The following is a 20,155-nucleotide window of genomic DNA, read 5'->3' as shown; positions in this document are numbered from 1 at the left end:
GATATGTAGTCACACGCATCTTACAGTGGAGCAATGACACACAGTAATGTAGAATCAGTAGAAGTAAATCAGTAAAGGCAGAATAAGCTAGAAAGCACTTAGCTAACCCAAAATCAAAAAACTTTATTAAGTGAACAATGTGAAGCAGAACACACAATTAAAACATGCCTTTTCATTTACAGTTCTACCTGAAACACATGATGACAGTTTAGGAGCTGAGGAGGCTGCACATATAAACAGGGCCAGACTGGGAACAGAAATGGGGCCTAGCAAACTGCTCAGCTGGCCCCGCTGGGGTGAGGGGGAGTGCAGCTGAGCAGTTTGCGAGGGCCTGTTTCAGCCGCTTTTGTTACAGGGGATCAATATCGCTGACCCCCAGTAACAAAAACGGCCCCCCAGGGCCCAAAACTGGCCCCCATCCTAGCGGCCTACAGGGAAATGCCCGGTGCCCGCTATGGCCAGTCCGGCCCTGCATACAGAGGACCAGGCAGGGCAAGAGGACACTGAGCAAACCATACTGACAACACCTGTCCCAAGGAGACAGCGTCATATTGTGCCTCCACTTCCGCTGTTAGAGGGAGAACCAGAATCCATAGTGGATGAGGCCCAGCCAGACCAGCCACAGCGTGCAGAACTGGTCCATGAACAGCCCCCTGTGCACTGTAGCGAGGTATCATGCAGGAGACGCAGGCCAAGGGCAACCACCTGTGCAGCTGCTGTTGAGGATCACATGGTCTTTGCCGGACTGGAAGGCACCATGGTAAAGGTCCAACACCTGCAAACCAAATCAATGCGGTCAATACACTGGTAACTGGAGTCTGTTTACAATAACCTTTGTGACATGAAGGAGGGCATGAGAGAAATGACGGGCGCAATTAAATAACGGTGTGCCACCATGAGGAGAGACCAGGCAGACAGTTGCAGGGGGAGATAATGTCTCTACAGCCGTCTGGACACATATAGCAAGGCGGTCAACCGCCTGTTTAATGCAACATCCCTGCTGTTACGCCGCTCAGTAAGCATGCAGGTTGAAATGGCACACTGCAGGCAGGCTGTGGCCAAAGGGTTGATGCAGGTAACTAATGCTGCAGAACAGCTACAGACTGCTACCATAGGTGGCATAGGACTCCTTGCCTCAGGGGATAGTGATGAGCTCTCAAGCAGAAGCAGCATCACCTCACCAATTGCCAAACACAGGTGGCGCAGTGTAAGGCAGGGAACAACACCGTATGCCTCAAGGGAGAGCAGTCAGCACCATGAGCGTGCGACAGCAGGACGTGCCAGAAAAAAATAAACAGTCCCAACATCATAATGGCAACGGGTGACTTTTGTTTACCCTCATACATGCACTGTGGCCATAACATGTGCAACAGATTGTGCCAGCCATCAGGTTATTATTTTAGGCTGTGTGACTGAGGTAAACCTGCAGCTAAAGGATAAATAAAACACAGTCATGCACAAATTATCTTTGGATTGTGTCATCATTACTCACCTAAAAATAGTTTTGTGTTATCTCATCACGTCTGTGTCGGCCCGCAGCTGCTCCTACACAACCTGCTGGTCTGAAACATGGATCTGGGCCCTCATCCTCAGATGAATCAGTATCAGTCAGTTCAACTGGAGTGCCTTTTTTTAGTTGCCATGTTGTTGAGCATGGCACAAGTAGCCACAATCTTGCAGCAGGTCTCTGGGCTGTATTGGAGTGCTCCTCCACTTTTGTGGAGGCAGAAGAACCAGCTCTTTAGTATCCCAAAGTTTCGCTCTATTACACAGCGCATAGATTTGTGTGCGTGATTATATCTCCGCTCACTTGGATTGGCTGGATTGAGGTATGGTGTTAAGATGAAGTCATGCACAGAATATGCACTGTATCCTACAGGATGAAAGACATAAGGTTAATCACTGTCCTCTCTCATATCCGTCCTTAAATGTATGTTAGAGTGTTGGACATGAATTTACCTAGCAAGCAGCACTCGCCAAATTCGCCACCAGTGAGACGTTTGTATATCCCACTGTGTTTAAATATAAAAGAGTTGTGTGTACTTCCAGGGTATTTTGCAACAATGACTTTCATTATATATTTAGCATTGCAGGTGACCTGTATGTTGAGGGAATGATAAGATTTGCGGTTCCTGAATATATACTCATTGTTTGATGGGGTGAAAGGGCTACATGGGTTCCATCTTTACAGCCAATGACATGTGGGAATTCGGCAATCTGGTAGAAGTCCAGTTTTGTTTGCTGTAATGCCTGTTGTGTGGTTGGGAATTGGATATTATGTAGTTGCCTCTGTACTTTTGCTTCCAAAATTGCATGGAAGAAGCGCAACAGACAACTCTGGGAGACCCCTCCTGCTACTGCAATCACCCCCTGGAAACCCCCTGATGCCAGTAAGTGCAGTGAACACAGGACCTGCACATGGGTTGGAATGGTTTGGGTCCTGCGGGTTGGGTGTTGAAGCATGGGTTTGAGCTCAGCAATCAAATCCATAATGGTGGCTGAGTCCAGCTTATACTTCTCATGGATCTCCGCATCAGTCTGCTGGAATAGAGTGATGCGCACTCTGAATATCCGTTCCTATCGCCTCCTTCTCCATGCTGCAGCTTGATTTCACATCCTTCTGACTATCACATACAGCGCTGCCATTGTGAAAACTAATGTTGCATTCTGGGCCTGTTAAAATACTTTGCACCTGGTTATCACCTGCTTTGAGTCGGTGGTAAACTGCATGTGCAAAATTGTGAATACTGATAATTTGCAATTTTTTCTTACATATATTTAGCAAGCTCGCAATTTGCGATACAGCAATTTGCCAAAATCGTGTGTCGGTATTAGCGAATTCTTAAATGCATTTGCAAATTACTATAGTCGCAAAATAGGGATTCGCTAATTTAGCAAATACCTATTTTGCATTGTGAATCTCTGTTATACATAGGAAATGGCTATTTTCTGATCGCAAACCCACTTTTTTGCGAATCGCAGTGTTTGCGACCTCAAATACATATGCTCCACGAAGTTTCTAAAATGTCATCTTTTCATGCCCTGATCAGAACACTTTTAAAATGCTAATTTCCAAGAAACTACTGAACGTGTTTACATCAAAACCAAGCAAAGGCACTTCCTTGAGCATAGATTCTACTTTCTTGCCAAGATTGCTGTGATTCCATCCAGTCATTTTTTTTGTATCGAAGAGCAAGATTTCTATTTAACTTAAAGTGGGGAATCACACTTTTGGCAGCCTACTTTCCCCTCTCCCCTGCTTCACAGATCTACGAAAAACTTGCTACGAAGAATCCAAAGAGAACCATTTTTTTATTAGAAAGTTTCATGCAGATTTATGAAATGGCACCAAAAGTAATACATTTTGTTTTTCAACGTAAAGTCTAATTTAACTGTTGCTACAATTTTGCATGGTTAGAGCGGGCCCTGCATGGGCTGATGCACTGTGTGGTGGGCCCCTTGATCCCGGATTGCTGAGATCATTGGTGGCTGTCAAAGTGACTCCCTTGATGCCGGCATGGGCCTGGTCTCTTCTGGACAGGTTAGCGAAGGAATGCATTATTGATTTGGCTGCCTTTCTTTCCCCTTGTGAAGAGCTGGTGTGTGGTGAAGGATTGGCTGGTAGGATCCCCCGGGTGACATGTGCTGGGGTTCCTGGAGAGCTCTGGGACCTGAAGAGGTAAACAACAGGGCAGTGGTACCTCTCCCTATGAACTGACTGTCCACTGTGGAGGCAAGGGGTGGGTTTGCCTGGATCATCCCATCCTATTTGGCTGCTTCTGTAGCTGGGCGGCCCACCAATTAAGGGCCAGATTATCTCCCAGGGTTCCCCAGCTTTAATCCTTGGGGGCATGGACCCTGGTTCTCTTGGCCAGCTATGGTACTGCCTCCTAGGTGGGGCAGGCCATTGAGGGGCTTTTCTTGAGGCTGACTGGAGGGAAACCCAGTGAGCACTTTACTCTGTAGCTTGTTTACATATCCTGGGGGCCTAGGATCCCCATTGGGCGGTTCTCCCAAACATTAAGTGCAGCTCTTTGATCATTTGAACTATTGGTCTCACCGGCCCATGAACATGGAGTAGGACAGGTCTCAGCACCAGGCCCAGGACATAGGTGGGCGTCCTCCCCAGAGCAGTCCTGGAGAGAGAGGCGGAGCCATCCCGGGCATTGCTTCTGGCGGCCATACCATGATCCAGACAGGCTCTGGAGGGTCACATTGTGGGTGTGCCTAATGAGGTGAACCTTCTACATGTGGCTCTACAAAAATATAGAACACGGAGTCCAACATGACTACACTGCAAACGTAGGTGCAATAACTAAACCTTCAGGTATCACAGATGTGAATGGTCACAAACTGTCTGAAAAACTGTGTTGAGGATGTCGAAGGGAGCTCACACCAAAATAACAAGGCTCCTGGGTTCCTGGAACAAGGAGAGGGCCAGTCGGTAGAGACCTTCCTAGAAGTTTGGGTGTGGAACACTTTACTTCCTAAGGACCTTTTGGATTTCTTTGTGGTGGAAAGGGCTCACTGGGCATTGGCCCCTTTACCGCAGCCTGGGGCCCTGCCTAGGGCCCTCATTGCCAGGATCATGTACTATCGCAACAGGGACATCATCCTAAGGGCCGCTAGAAAGCTTTCGGTCCTGCAGTTTGAGAAATACAACATCGCTTTATAGCCGGACTACACTCCCAGGATGCAGGAATGTTGCAAGCCCTTCATTGCTGTAAAAAAGAAGCTCTGTGACATGAAGCTCAAATATATGTTGCTATAGCCTGCAAAGCTCTGAGTCCTGGTTGATGGGAAATCACAGTTTTTATACCATCCAAAGGAGGTCTGATCCTGGCAGGACTTGACTCCCCAACTTTCCTCATGTCCACTGAGTGCTGTGGACCCTTTCCATGATTGCCCTAGGAGGGACTCAAATTATTGCCCTCAAGTCGAGATACCTGCCAGCGGGAGCCACTGGGGTTTGACTGCATAGTGGTCTGTGAAGACGGAACCATAGACTCTGGCACAGACGATCTGTCTCTGATGCCCGAGACTTTTTACAACTGTTGTCCCTACAGAGGAGTGTGCCCTTGGCTCTCTCCCATAGACCTCTGATCTGGTTTCTGAAACTGAGACATCCTGATATGGGGGTCTTTTCATTTTGTTTCATTTTCATTTGCATCTTCCTTTTTCAGTTTGAATGTTGACCTAGTTGGGCGTGTGTTTGGCCTAAATTGGTGTTCTTCCTCCTGTTTGGTATAAAGTTCCCTTGAGGTCTGGGACTGCTTACCCAAAGTCCACCTGAGTTTTCCTAGGAGTGGGAGGCCCACTGCAGAAGAGTGGGGTGGATAAGAGTGTATACTCCGGATTTTAACCTATCTGGTTTCGGTGGGGGGAGTCTTCAGGGGTATGGCTTCCTTGTCTCCCCTTTTCTTCTATTCTTTCTACTTTGCACTAGCTGTTTCTCTCCTTTTCTTTTAGGAGTGGCACTTGTCAGTGTTGGTTGGGGATTCAGGGTGTAGGAATGTACGTCCTTGCATTTTGCTTTGATTGGACTAGTATGCGCATGTTGTTTAGTTATACATGTCCAGAGTGGGGGGGGGTGTTCAAAACTGTTTTTTTGAGCTAATTTGTTGCTTTATGCCATTAATGCACATGACTGGTCCCGATGTTTACTAATTGTAATCCTGGAACGTGAGAGGCCTGGGTACCTACACCTGGAGATATAGGGTAATGTCCTTCCTGCATCGGAATGCAGTGCAGATCGTGTGCCTTCATGAATCTCATCTCTTGGACTCAGAGGCCTCCAAGTGTGCCAAATGATGGAAGGGGCAGCTGTATTTCTCTAATTATTCTCCAGAGGGGTCCTTATCTGAATACCACCTGTGATTCCTTTTGCACTGATACACGGAGGCCGATGTTGAGGGATGCGTACAGTGGCTACTGGGGAGACTGTAATGGATTGGCATAGCCATCATGAACTTTTGCGTGCCTGAAACCGATGACATACAATTTTTCCCCAAGATGCAGGAGGTCCTCTCACTTGCCTAAAGGAAAAAGGAATGTGTTTCAAAAATGGAAATGTTTAACTAATTTTTTTAAAGACTAGGCAGTGTTTTACAGACCCACTGTCTATTGTTAAAACATGTCTTTCCCAACATTCGCAAAGTGGAAGTGGTCCCTTAGGGACCACTTTCCGTTTGCGAATGCCTTATCACTACCTTTCAGTAATCAGTAAAACATTAGTGTTTTGCAATCAGATTTCAGTCACAAAACATTAATACAAACCATTCCAATTCTGTGTTTGGAAGGGACGCCTTAAACATACCTCTTCAAAATACTGATTGGGTATGTAGTCGCAAGCTCTGTTACTGAATCCCAATTTGAATTTCTTACATATTAAAGAGCATTTTTGTGGTTGCAACCGGACAGATTCTGGGAATTGGACCCTTTTCAATGGAAAACAACCCTTCATACATCTGACCCCATGTTCTCTGATCCTAATCACATCACAAGACCAATTTAAAACCAACAGTTCAATAAGGGCAGTAAAATAATGGGACGAGCTTCCAACTCATTGTGACCTTTAATGCAGAAACTAGAAAACGCACTCCAGCTTAGAGTTGGAGTAAGTCCAGCAACTCACATGCCAACCACTGGTACTGCAACACCCTTTCATAGAAAATAATGGAGGTAAGGACCTAAACAAACCCTATAGGAAATAAAGGTAAGTAAAATTAGATTCTTTAAATTGCTTAGAATACAAATAGATTTAATTAAATATTTAAAAATCTAAAAGAAATCATATTTAATATTTAATTAATGTGACATTGTTTTTATTAAAATACCATTGAAGTTTTTTAAATGATTCTATACATTACATTTAATAATTTTAATATATACCAACCATGTTTTTTTTGGTTTAGATGTTTTTTTTTCAATTTGATCTTTGGAAATATTTATTTTAATTAAATTTAATATTTTAAAAACTAGATTAATGATGTAGAAACATTTTTAAAATATTGTTCTAAGTTTAAAATACATGTACGTGAATATTTAACATAAACATATTTTAGCTACTCTTTTTATTTATATTTATTTATTATGTATTATAAATTTTCAAAAGTGATGTATGGCATTATTTTAATTATGATATTATACTTTAATTATTTTAAAGTTGTAATTAAGTTTAAATCACTTAAGGTTATTACAATAATTTATCACAATATAATATTTGTTTCTAAATTATGTTTTCATTTTCTAAATATTATGTATATATCTACATATGTATATACATAAATCGATTTTCATCTGGGTCCTGTTTGAAGTCTTTGCCACCGTTATTTTCTGTGGGAGATTGTCCATGTGTGGTGCTGGACTTACGACTGCTCCTTTTTGGCGGTAACAAGTACACTGTAAATTTGGCTCAACTCCATTTCAGGGGGTGGAGACAAGTAAGTCTAAACTTATGAGAAATATTACATTCGTAGAAGGTGAATAGCCAAAAGTAGTAATGTTACTCAAAAGTGTAAGAGGAAACCTACACTTGTAACTTACTGACAAGGGTAAGCTAGCTTTGTGAATAGCCCTTTATAACTACACAATGACGACAGCCAAGGTACAAATCTGCATAGTAGAATACACCTGAGGCAAAGAAAGATGTTATGGTATTTTCCTATTAAGTGCTTGAAAGAAAATGAGGTAAGACATAATGTTGCACTTTAAAATGTAGGCTTTTATCAAAGACCTGGGGTTTAGGCATTTAGGCATCTGAACACTACACAACACGGCAAAACATTTTGGGAACACATACAGTTGACACCAAAGTGTAACATCTAACATTTTAATTAACAAAGGCTTTTCCTTTTTATGAACACAAGACATTTGTGCTCAGAAGGTGAGAGTTTCCATTTTTTCTACATGTACATTCAAAATATATTTCCTGAAAGCCTATTGTAAGGTTTGACCCTTGTACAGCTTGCAAGCAATTGTGCCCACATGAAAGGTGACTTACCAAAATGTTAGTAAATTATTTTTCATGTTTAGGGAAGTGCACATGAAGTCCTCCTCAGAGGATTACCACCTTGAAGTGCTTGAGGAACTTGGGTGTCTCAGAGATGAGGAGACCTATGCTGGCGGGACATTATTCTCCTGGCAGGGTCTCCCAAGCTTGACAAGCCAAAGGGTAGAGATCAGATGAATTGCGATCCACTGGATCTCTGGGTTGGTGGTTGGGCACATGGCTAACAAGCATTTGTTATGGAAACAGCAGACATAACCACTAAATCTTCTGGGCACCAGTGACATCCACAGTCTCAGCATGAAACATGCATGATTGACAGTGATCAAAGCTGTAAGGAGACTTCTGCCAGGATGACGGAATTTCTGAGTGTCAAGTGCACTGAATGCCAAGTGCAAGAACAGAATTGGATTCTGGAACGTTACAGACAGAAGTGGAGGTCCTTTGTTGCTGCTCTACATGCCACTCAGCATAATGAGCATTAAATAAGTAATCACATGAAACCAAGTTAATATGAAGCAACAGCTGGCAAGCAGCTTAAATATCAAAGGTTCATAGTCCAAAAATCAAACCAACCAGGGGGAATCTCCTCAAAAATGTGGATTTCCTACACTATGTCACCACACTCAGGGGGTGGTGAGTCCCCTTTAAATTGTACTACCACTCCATATACACAGATTGAATTGCCAGCAGTGTGTTAGTTTTAACAGTTTGATAGATAACAAGTTGGTAGGGAACAGTTTACAGCATAAAGCACAATATCCCTTGTTAAAGTCTATAGGCCCAATTCACAACATTAAACTGAGATGAAAGTCTAACTTTACCACTTTTGGTATTCACAAACAGCATTTACTACTCGTAAATGTCCTTTGTGAATACCAAAAGTTGAACTTTAATGACTTTTAGAAATGGCATTTATGAGTAGCAAATGCCCTTTGTGAATACTGAAAATTGTAAATTTAGACTTATGTCTAATTTTACCTTTGTGAATCGGGCCCTACATATTTCTTAAAAATGTTGGTTCACATTGAAGAAAATGTGCCTGAGATTAGAAAATGTGTTTAACGTTATTGCATTTGTAGAAGAGAAAGAAAAACATAGAAATGCTTCTTTAAAATGTGATAAATTAATCATATAGCTTTAAACTGTAGGAGAAGATGCTGTAGCGAAGGTGTAAAAATAGATGTGCAGCTTAAACAGGATGTAGGCTCTCATACCTAGTGTGCTTCTACAACCAGGCATGAAAAATATTTTCGACTTCTGTTTGACATTTATATACAATGTCTTTTGGTGCTGTTGATCTAATCCTGTGACTGTAAAATCATTCATTACTTTAAAATGTTCTGCTCTTAGAAAAATGTATTTCTTATTTTCCTCACACCGTGTGATTTCCTCATTTCACTAATCAACGTATTCTGCTATATTTTATAATGAATAGAGTACTAGCAATGATGGGCTTATGGAGGATATTGTTTTGCATGGTCTCAGCAAGACTTACTGATAGAGATGTTTTATTGCCTTAGACTAGTCCTTTGCTCACACAATACGATACTGAGAAGAGATAACAGAATAGACCTGCAAAGGTTCTCATGAGAAACCTTCCTACAAGTATCTAGTGAAAGGCATATTAGAAACTTTTGGATAACTGCTCAACGGTTGTTTACCATAGGAAATGGGAGGAGAGGTGACAGACCATCGGAAGACCCATTTTCATTAGACAAACCATGCTGAATGTTGCAAATTTTTTATGTTTCACATATATGTGTTCCTTGTTAGAGATACTACGCCATTCTTCCTTTCCATGCCAGTTCATCCTCAATGCTTTAAGCATTAATTTCCCTAATTCTTGCCCAGATTGCTGTAAGTTACTACTGTGATTATCTTTTATCCTGATCTGTTTGCAGGAAGACTTTCTCCTACAGATGATCATGGCTACTGCTGTGACTGATTTTCCTTGATTTAATTAGCATCTGCTACTGCAAATTGCTGGGGAACTCAGCTGAGTTTCTGGAACTTCTCTTTATAGAGAGTTCATTCTTTGACTAACTAAATGATCGAGAATCTTGCTCTTTTTCCAAAGAGAACCCTGTATTGGCTCTTATATAGGTTAGGTCTCTTGGACTAGGGGCCTTATTACAACTTTGGCGGTCTCGCAGCAGGCTGCCACGCCATCCCAAGACCGCCAAAGCCATCTGCACTCCGCATACCAGATTAGGAGTTTAATCCTGGTCTGGCCGGTGGTGCTTTGGCGGTCTCATGGCTGTGCCATTCTAAGGCTCATTTCTGAGCCTTAAAAAAGGCATCGCAATAGGAGCACCACAGCACATTCCTGCATGACATAGACTGTACAGTTCATGCCGTGCAGGAACAGGGGATGAATTCAGACGGGGGTACACCCTGCATGTACCCATTGGTCCAAAGGCATACAGGGCCCCCTTATTTTCCTCACCGTAACACTTTTAATGGCAGGCTCAACCCCACAAAAACTGAGGTGGTGAGGAAACTTGTAATATGCTTGGCAGTGCAGCAGCGGCACTGCCATCATATTGAGACCTCACACTGCTGTAACACGCTGAGGGATCACAGATCCCCAGCGGTTGCAGCAGTCCTTTGGAGGTCCGACTGCCAAACTCGTTTTGGGGAGGTTGGACCACCTGTCCGGCAGTACCTGCATAGCCACCGTGGCTACGGCCACCGCAGTCACAATAATCCCTTAAAATAAGGACTATTTCCTCTATGGAGCATGCTGTCTATATTATGCTGGTTCTAATGAAACCTTTTCCCGATATTTCTGTAAGTTGACTAATCTGAATAAAAACAACAAAAACAAATACTAATCTCTTAATGAAAAATTAAGCTTTACAACAGTTCCAAACCTCTCATCATTGGATGAAAATTAAGATTCTGAAAGTTGATGAATACACTACAAATGCAATTCACTACAGCTCTATTCTACCATGGTAGCCACGATCCATTGGCCTGAAAAGAGAGGAATGCCAAAAAAGAAGGACTTTGTGGTAAGTGCTTTGGGTTTGAACTGGTCATCAATTGGCCCTTCCAAATTTTGCCCACTAACAAATCATAGGTCACTGTTAAGGGAGTTACCATTTTTAAAGGGCTTGTACTCAAATTATAGGCCTGAGCTGGAGGTGGGGTCTTTGACGATGGAGAGGGCTTTTAACAACTAGTGTAGCATTAGGCAGAAGGACAATAAGGCTATTTGAACACTCGCCCCACTGAGGGTTGAATGGTTTATATTAAAATGGGAGAAACAGAAAGACAAACATTGGAATGTTGGAGCAGAAGGCTTATATCAGCCATTAGTATCCATGAGCCACTTCATTGTTTTTCAATGGCACGTCCAACGTTCCAATGTTCCCATATAGCCTTAGAGTCCCCGTAACTGGCTATACTAGCCAATAAAGGCCCACTCCAGTGTTAAAGGCTATCAGAACATTCCACACCTTGAGGGCGGAATATGCTAATTAGAAAAACAAAGACCTCTTGGAACTCCAGGGGGTAGAAATCTGAAAAACTTGTTTCACAGCTGTTGATGTAATTGCTCAACAGCCATGCGCAGGTCCACAGCTGTTAGCTGTGGAACATTCACAGCATGAACTGTGAAAGTAAGCTGCAATCAACCTTTACTTCTCCCTGGGCTCGGCTAAACCACTTATTCTTGTTAAGCCAAGCCAGATAAATCAAGGAGCTGAACAGCAATCCCCCTCCATCCTTCTGAGGCTCCGATGATTCTGTGAGCCACGGGGGAGGGAGGAGGTAGGCTCCCATATGTCCCGCAAAACAACCTCTGACTTTTGCTGTCCCCTGTCCCATTCCATATATTTTGGAGAGGCAGGGGAAAGAGAAAGGCAGAGGCTGTGCATTAGAACACTGAAATGTTGAATGCAGTGGCCTATACAAATATATATACATCGCTGCTTCTCTATTGTCTTCAATGGAGATCTCAACTCGGTACCAATGTTCTAATACAGGCCATATACAATAGGTTTCTCTGATTAGATTGCCGATCCTACAGCAGAGGTAAAGGATTGCACCTGAAACACAAAATATTTTTTTAAGTCTGTATATTGAAAAACAGGAGCCTTGATGTTCTGGAGACTCAATTCTGTAACACTTCTGACAATTAAGCACATCAATGTATTTCGATGTTACTTGGACACCGAAGCAAATAGCTCTGGGCAAGGCTGTATGGAGAAGTGCTTAACATATGGAAAGTTCAAGTAGAGGACTAGAGAATGATTATGTTTGACACAAAGGTCTTGAGGGGCATAAAAAGAGAAAGTGGGCTATAGAAAATGCTGATTTAGGTCCATACCCTAGGTGCTAGGGTTGAGTTGAAAGAAACACTATTTTGTTGAACCTCTTTTTTATTAAAATATCCACAGGCCATAGATGACAATAACATAAATATTCGCTGGCTCTGCTGCCTTAACAGTTACCTTCAAAGCCATCAGTCTTATCTCCCTCAACTGGCCCTTCGCCCATAAGCCCTCAATTCCCTAACTCTACTCCTCCCTTGAGGGTTCAACTAACACAGCTCTTCTGTAGAACAATACCATATCCCTCACACTTACATCAATCATTGGACCAACAGTGTTCTCTGTTAAAATGTCTGACAGTCCTTAATCTTAGAGGCCACAAATGTAAGGAGAGGTAGCCAGACTGTCAAGAACATTTCTATATTTTCACAAATGTGGGCCATCCATTTCTCCACTGCTATTGTACCTCATAATTTCAGGTACCACATCTTGATCAAAGGTCTTGAACTCTTTATCCACTTTTTGGTAAGTAAATTTGCCAAAAGCTGCAAGTAACATAATGTTTTCTATTACCACCAAATGGCAATTGGTGTTTGGAACATGCTATACTTGCAGCTGTAGAAATCTTGTCAGTGTGTCTGAATATTATCCATCATGAAGTGCTTACTTTGGAAGTGTTTAATGATTATGATATTTATATCACAATCTCTGATGTTCACATTGATCATGTGTATGAAAATGAAAACATATCAATCATATGATACATAGCTCAAAAAATAATTAAGAATGAATGTCATTAAAGTATGCTGCAGATGTTTGTAAACTAGAGATATGCCAGTAGAGGCATCATTGTAATTAATATGGTGCCTTCTCCACATATATAGTTAACACTTTACAGTGTGCTCTGTTAGGTCCACACAGACTAAAGGTGCTAGCAAATTCAGCTCCACTAATCAGAAAATTAATATAATCGCCCAGCTTTCTGCATTTATTGTTGTCCATATAGGTCATGTTGGACCTGGACCGCTCTGCAGGGGCACCCTAACATTTTTGCTGTCACACTCCTATTTTGCTGAATTCAATTTTTAGGCTTTAGGACCTTATGTACTTGACCACTGCTAACTACCTAAAACATGGTAAAATGGTCTTACACCTGATCTACATATTTAATTTACTTATTAGTCTCCAGTAAAGTTGTATCCCATATGCCTAGGGCTTATACATTAGATGCTACAAGAGGGGCTGCATCACTTTTTTTGCCATCCTCTTAAGTAGCCCCTGAAAATATGTCCCAGATCTGCGATTGCATTTCAAGTGCAGTTTTAAACTGCCAATTCGACTTGTCAGAAAAACCTCTTGCCAAGATTTAACTCTCCTTTTATGACATCTAAGTCTCCCCTAAGATATGCCCCGGCAGCTAACCCATATGGATGGGTACATTGTAATTAAAAGGTTGGATATGCACTTTTAAGTTTTGCATGCCCTGGTAGTGAACAACTCCTAAATTAGTTTTGTACTACTTGAGGCCTACCTCTCCCATACCCATAGGATAATATTGGGTTACCTTATTACATTTAACAAGTGGTAACGTTTGATTGATAATAGATAGACATTTCATGATTGGTGTTTGAAAAATGTTATTTTGAAACCCTCTTTTAAGACAAGGTTGAATTTTTTGAAAACAGCACTTTTTAAAAACTTGGCTTTTTTCTGCTTTTGCTATTTGGTGCCTGCAACCTGTTCCTGGGTCATATGACTGGGTCTAGTTGGGAGATGGACTTTGTTTATTCTGCCAAAACAGACACACAATAAAGGGATTAAGTGTGCCAGGATGAGCAATCACTGGCAGGATTAAGGGAGTTAACACCCCACACAACCAACTACTAAAGTTCTCACAGCTGTACATTAATCTACACACATATTCATCATGTGTATCTTTCTTATCATTATGAAATGTTTTGAATATAATGTCTTCTCTGTTCTGGGTATTCCCCTGCTTGAGTTACATGTGCTAGTTAATGAATCAAAAGTAAATATGTGTGATAAATGCAACACACATCTACTTTATATTTTTCACTTTGCAATGTGATAATCAAGCGAATGCGAATATGTTAGCAATATTTAATCTGAATGCTTACTGCTTTATTTTAAAGTGTTTTGTTATTGATATTCAAGAGTTTCTAGAAAGTTGACAAATATGTGCCTCTTTTTTATGTTGCTATTTAAATGTACATACTCACAGAATGAAAATGAGTGAAAGAGCATCATTCCACTTCTTTTAATTGTTTATGCTAAGAGTTTTAATAACAACAAAATAGGGCTAAAACAACCAAGCACCGAGTGAAGAATAGCGTGGAATGTTCAACTCAGGTGACACTGGGGAGGCAATTCAGAATTGTATCTCTAGTTCCAATTGAAGTCCACTGGGGCGGGAAGCACTTAGCTTTAAATCACAAATGTATCTGTGCAGTTGTGCACGTGAGATGAGAATATCATACCTTGTTTTTACATAAATCATGTCCTCTATGATTCGAACTCATAAGATGATGTGTACTATCTCTGAAACTAGAAACAGGTTTTATTTTCTGCTGTGCTATGGTTAGATTAGCGCTTAGAAGTAGCAAAATGAAGGTAGGACTGCCACAGATTTATAACCGCAATCATGTTAGAGTGGTTCCTCTCATTCATGTGTAGCTGATGCCATTGTATTTGTCTTCATGTGGTCACGATTCATTTTGTGTGCACTAGACTAGGAGTTAGTTTCATTTTCAAGCTGTTGCTCAGTGGTGTGTGGGGTGGTTGCAGTAAAAATGTTTTTCTCAAATCGAGTTGGCATATTGAGTGGTAGAACATGGATCATCACAAAGCCAAAACATTCTAATTCCTATTAGGAAATGTATTTCTGTAAGAAATCTCTGGCTCGTCCTTTATAGTGTGGAATTGCCACCAAAACGTTTCTCAGAGAAAATGTAAATGTGGTACTTTGCAACACCCAAAAACCAATATAACAGAGAAAAAATAAATATGTTAAAGATTCCAAACAAATGTTGTGAAAATGAAAGCAAACTAGTCATTATAATGACACCAAAATGAAGAAAATGAGACGTAGGGATCAGAAGTCATTAAAAAAAAAACTAGTACGGAGGAAATAATGAAAACGAAAAAATTTATTAAAATCAACGAGAATAGGTATAATAATAATGCTTCAAGTTTATTGTAGATTAATTCGAATCTTTATAATAAAGGAAAGAAACAAAAGAAAGGACCCTTCTACAGACATAGGCTACATAAAATTAAATGTGTTACAAGGCCACCTTAACTCTTATCACCTTAAAGTACCTAACTCGTAGATATGTACCACTCAGTTGATTTACACAAATCCCTATTGTACAGAATCTAAACTAGTATTAATCAAGCCTCCTTTTAAACTGAAATTTTATATTTCATATCAGATACACGATTCTTTGTGCAGAAAATATTTTATTTGTTGCCCTGTATGACCGCCATCATATATATATATGTGGGTTTGTGTGTTCATACAGTTATATAGTATTAAATACCAGTGTAATGTATTTAATTTACATTCAATTACATTTGTGTATTAAAATATCTAACATTCACTACTTTAAACTTTATTTATATTAAACAATCAATATTTTTGTCTAATTTTTTTACAATATTAATGTCAATGATAATTTCACCGATAGTTTTGTACTTACCATTATAAGTATAGAGACACAATATTTTAGTAAACAATATTATTGACACAATACTTGTGACAATCAATATTGTTTGCTTCGACATGTGTCTGTGATCTAGTTGGTGGCCACATTTAATAAATACTGTTACAGAATGCGAACTGAAGGCCAAGGGAGTCTGAAAAATTTACTATGGACTGAAATATATTCCAACTCACTCACGACGTAGAATTGTTATTGTTATTGTTAACTTCGGTTTATATAGCGCCGACTCACCTGCAGGTCTCTAGGCGCTCCAGACCAATGACAAACACAACAACTGAAAGCATAAGAAAGGGAAAGAAAGGCCAACAATGCAACTATGAAGATGGGCCAAATGCCTCCCTGAATAAAAGCGTTTTTAACAGCTTCCTAAAACGCAGGAGATTTACTTCTCTCCAAAGCGGTTCTGGTAATTTGTTCCATATCTGTGGAACCAAGACTGAAAAGGATCTACCCCCTTTAGTTGCTAGCTTAAATCGAGGGCAAACCAGCAACTGGGAATCAGACGACCTCAAGACTCGTTTGGGGTTATAGACCTCCAGGCGTTCTTTAATATAGGCAGGGGCTTGCCCATAGATAGCCTTATGGGCCGTGCATAAGCTCCTAAACTCCGCCCTCTGCTCAATAGGGAGCCAGTGTAACTTAAGCAGTAAGGGGGAGGCATGGGTTCTTCTAGGTAACCTGAAGATTAGACGTGCCGCGTCATTCAGGACCACCTGCAATCTATTAGTCAAGGTTTTAGGCAGACCTAAATAGAGGGCGTTCCCATAATCCAACCTCGCGATGATTGTAGCAGAAACCACCATGCGAAGCGTGGAAAAGGAAAGAAGGGGGGCTAACTTACGCAGTTGTCTAATCAAACCAGTACACAGCCCTACTACGGAGGAAATCTGACTGGCCATTGACAGCTCATTGTCAATCTTGATACCGAGACTCTTTACTTTATCACACGGTAACGGTGAAGGACCTAATTCCTGGGGCCAATATAGGTCACTCCAAGGTGCGACTGCAGTCGAGACCGCCAGAACCTCCGTTTTTTCCGGGTTTATTTTCAACAGGTTTGCAGTCATCCACCCAACCGTATGTCTGAGAATGTTCTGGGCGTTGGTCTGCGCCAGAGCCGTATTCTCAATACTCAGTAGCAGCTGTGTATCGTTGGCGTAATTAAACACACGACAACCCATATTCACTAGAGAGTCAATCAGCGGTTGCAGATAGAGGTTGAATAGAAGTGGGGATAGTGCAGAGCCCTGAGGGACTCCGCACTGCAGCATACCCACATCGGAAATACAATCCCCCAGTTGAATCCTCTGCGTCCTGCCCGTCAAGAAGGATTGAAGCCATTGATGGGCCAGGCCCCTTATCCCAAACGTAGCCAGTCTGTCCAGTAACAGGGAATGGCTGACAGTATTGAACGCCGCCGATAGATCTAAGAGTATCAGTGCGCTCGGTTTCTTACTGTCAGCCATACCTCTAAGCTCGTCCAGCACCGAGAGCATCACCAGCTCGGTGCTGTGATGTGCCCGAAACCCTGCCTGACACTCCAGGAGTAGAAGGTGTGACTCCAGGAATAAGGAAAGGGACTTCAGGACATGTTGCTCCAAGACCTTGGACAGAAAAGGCAGTTGGGATATCGGCCTATAGTTTTTCAAAGTAGCCGGGTCGGCTCCCGGCTTCTTTAACAAAGGCTTAACACGTGCCTCCTTAAGACTTGATGGTAAATAGCCAGTCTCCATTGAGCTGTTGAGAAGGGAGATAATATGGTCTTCTAAAATAGGACGCGACAGACGAAAGACCCTAGGTGGACACAGGTCCGCCGGAGAACCAGACTTGGTTCTACTCATAAGCTGCTCAAGACTTAGAGAGTATATCTCAGGAAACCTTGGGATAGAAGCTTCCAAGGAGATTTGAGCTTCCTGTGAAGGAAGAGGGCCATTCAGGGTGCTATTCTTGATCTCAGAAAGAATAGTCTCCACCTTCTCAAGGAAGAAACGTTGGAAGACATCAACGTTTATAGTTGTTTCCATCATTTCAGGTTTTTTACTCAACTCTGTTAAGATTTTGAACGTTTCTTTCTGAATATTCTCGGCCTGATTTATGCGGGTTTCGTAGAATTCTGCTTTTGTTCCCATAATCAGTTTTTTATATGAATTGAGTGAGATTTTATACTGCTCCCGATCTATGCCCTATTTTGTTCTCCTCCAGCTCCTTTCTAGATGACGGAGCTTCTTTTTATGGTCCCTCAGGAGCGGAGTGAACCATGGGGCCCCTTTCCCTACTCCTTTTGCTCTTTGTAATTTCTCAGATGCTATTTGGTCAATCGCCTGACTCAAGTTCCGCGTTATGTCCTTATAGTCCTGATCTAAATCCCCATTAGGGGCCAATGATTGAACATAATTAGGGAGAATACTGGTCAAAGATTGTGAATCCACTTTTTTTCACTGGTGAACTTTTTTCAGCTTTAGAGGTCTTTGAGCCGAATAACCGACAGTGGGGATCTCGCAATTCACCAAGTAATGATCCGACCAGACACAAGGAAAAATGTCCACAAGGTTTACCTTTGGGTCTGAGGTCCAAATAAGATCAAGGATGTGCCCCTTAACATGTGTGGGGGCATCTACGAGCTGTTTAATGCCAACGGAGGACATAATATTCTCCAAGTGTCAAGCTGCCGGGTCTTTCTGGGCTTTACCCCAGTGCATGTTAAAGTCCCTCGTTACCACGATTTTTTGGTATCTAGTGCAGAAATCAGACATAATAGGGGCAAATAAATCTTTGAATGCTGAGGTGGAGTTTGGAGGACGGTAAACTGTAAAAATCACAAGGCACAAATTATCCAGAGTAAGCTTCACTCCAAGTATATCGGCTAGATCTATGGTCTCAGCCGCTATTTTGACAGCCTTTAGGTGTTTTTTAAATAGAATTGCTACCCCCCCACTCCGAGCATTATCCGCACGATTGTGCCATACTGCATCATAACCATTGGGAAGGGCAGCTATAATATCAGGCAGGGAATTGTCGCCCAACCATGTCTCCGTAAGAGTTAAAACATCAATGTCGTCATCTTGAAGAAGAGTGAAGATATCAAGATGATGCTTTTGAAGCGACCTTGTGTTTAAGCTGGTTAACTTCAGAGAAGGCGGGTCTATCCCAACCCTCCCGCTATGCGGTCGAAAGATATTCATATCTTGTAAATTAATCATGATGGTAGGATCTAACAACTGCCTACCAATATCCAGGTCATGTAGATCTCTGGAAGAGAATACCTATCGCCGACCAGAGAGCCAGGCCCCAGGGCCCGGTCGAGCGCGGACGGGCGCAGACGGGCTGAACTCAGGCGTAACTCCGGCGTAACTCCGGCGGAAATCTGGCGCGCCCGCTGCACGTCAACATGACCATTTAAAATAGAGGTCTAGCGTCCTTCTGACGACTAGACCGTCAACAAAGATGGCGCCGCCAGGCGTCCTTCTCTCCCCCCAATATGTCCGCCGTAGTAGTGGAGTTGAAAAAGGGACCCGCAAAAGAAGCAGTGAGTGTTCCAATAATTATAGTGCAGGTAAGAGGGCCATTATATTAGAAAAATAACTGTTGATCAAATGACATTAAGATCATACTGGGAGAGCACTCCTTGTATATACTTCTTGAACCCGGCGAAGGATAAAATTAAGGACTATCTTTCAAAATATACCTTTACATGTTTAGTATATTTAAACAACCCTTTTTTTAACGAGAAACACTTATGTCCATCAGTCCACAAACAAATCTGCTGGACCCGTTAAAAATAGAGTCAGCAGAAATGTATGCAGTTTGAGCTCTTTTCAATACCAGCACTAAATATAAGGGTAGATGTCACCGCTATGGTAATACATTGGAATCATTTGCACATTTCATTTGCGTCAGTCCACTACTAAGATAGAACTGATAAACCTCTTTTTTTTCATTATGGTGTTACCTCAATTAATGAGAAAGTACAGCAGTGTATGGTGGGAAACAATAGATGATATAAAGAACAATTTTATTATAAATTAAAGGATAAGGCAGTTCAAGCCATCAGACACTCTTTCATGTGAATCATGTATTGATATGAAATATAAAATTACATATTAAATGTGTCACAAGTTGCCATC

The 20,155-nt window shown here is 41.7% G+C and overlaps 1 long non-coding RNA gene across 1 annotated transcript in view; it reads right to left on the bottom strand.

The window, feature by feature from the left end:
* Positions 1-221: 221 nt before the first annotated feature.
* The window catches only part of LOC144776047 (uncharacterized), a 40,877-nt gene continuing 20,943 nt past the window's right edge, over positions 222-20,155 (bottom strand). The window contains exons 3-4 of the long non-coding RNA XR_013600574.1: positions 1,493-1,873; positions 222-775 (exon numbers count right to left, since the gene is read on the bottom strand). This is a non-coding gene — a long non-coding RNA (uncharacterized LOC144776047). The remainder of the gene's footprint in view (positions 776-1,492; positions 1,874-20,155) is intronic.

This window comes from Lissotriton helveticus, chromosome 1_1 (genome assembly GCF_964261635.1).
Source record: "Lissotriton helveticus chromosome 1_1, aLisHel1.1, whole genome shotgun sequence".
Classification (NCBI taxonomy): Eukaryota; Metazoa; Chordata; class Amphibia; order Caudata; family Salamandridae; genus Lissotriton; species Lissotriton helveticus.
Note: the sequence above shows the minus strand (reverse complement) of the source record. Positions and strands in the feature narration are given on the sequence as shown.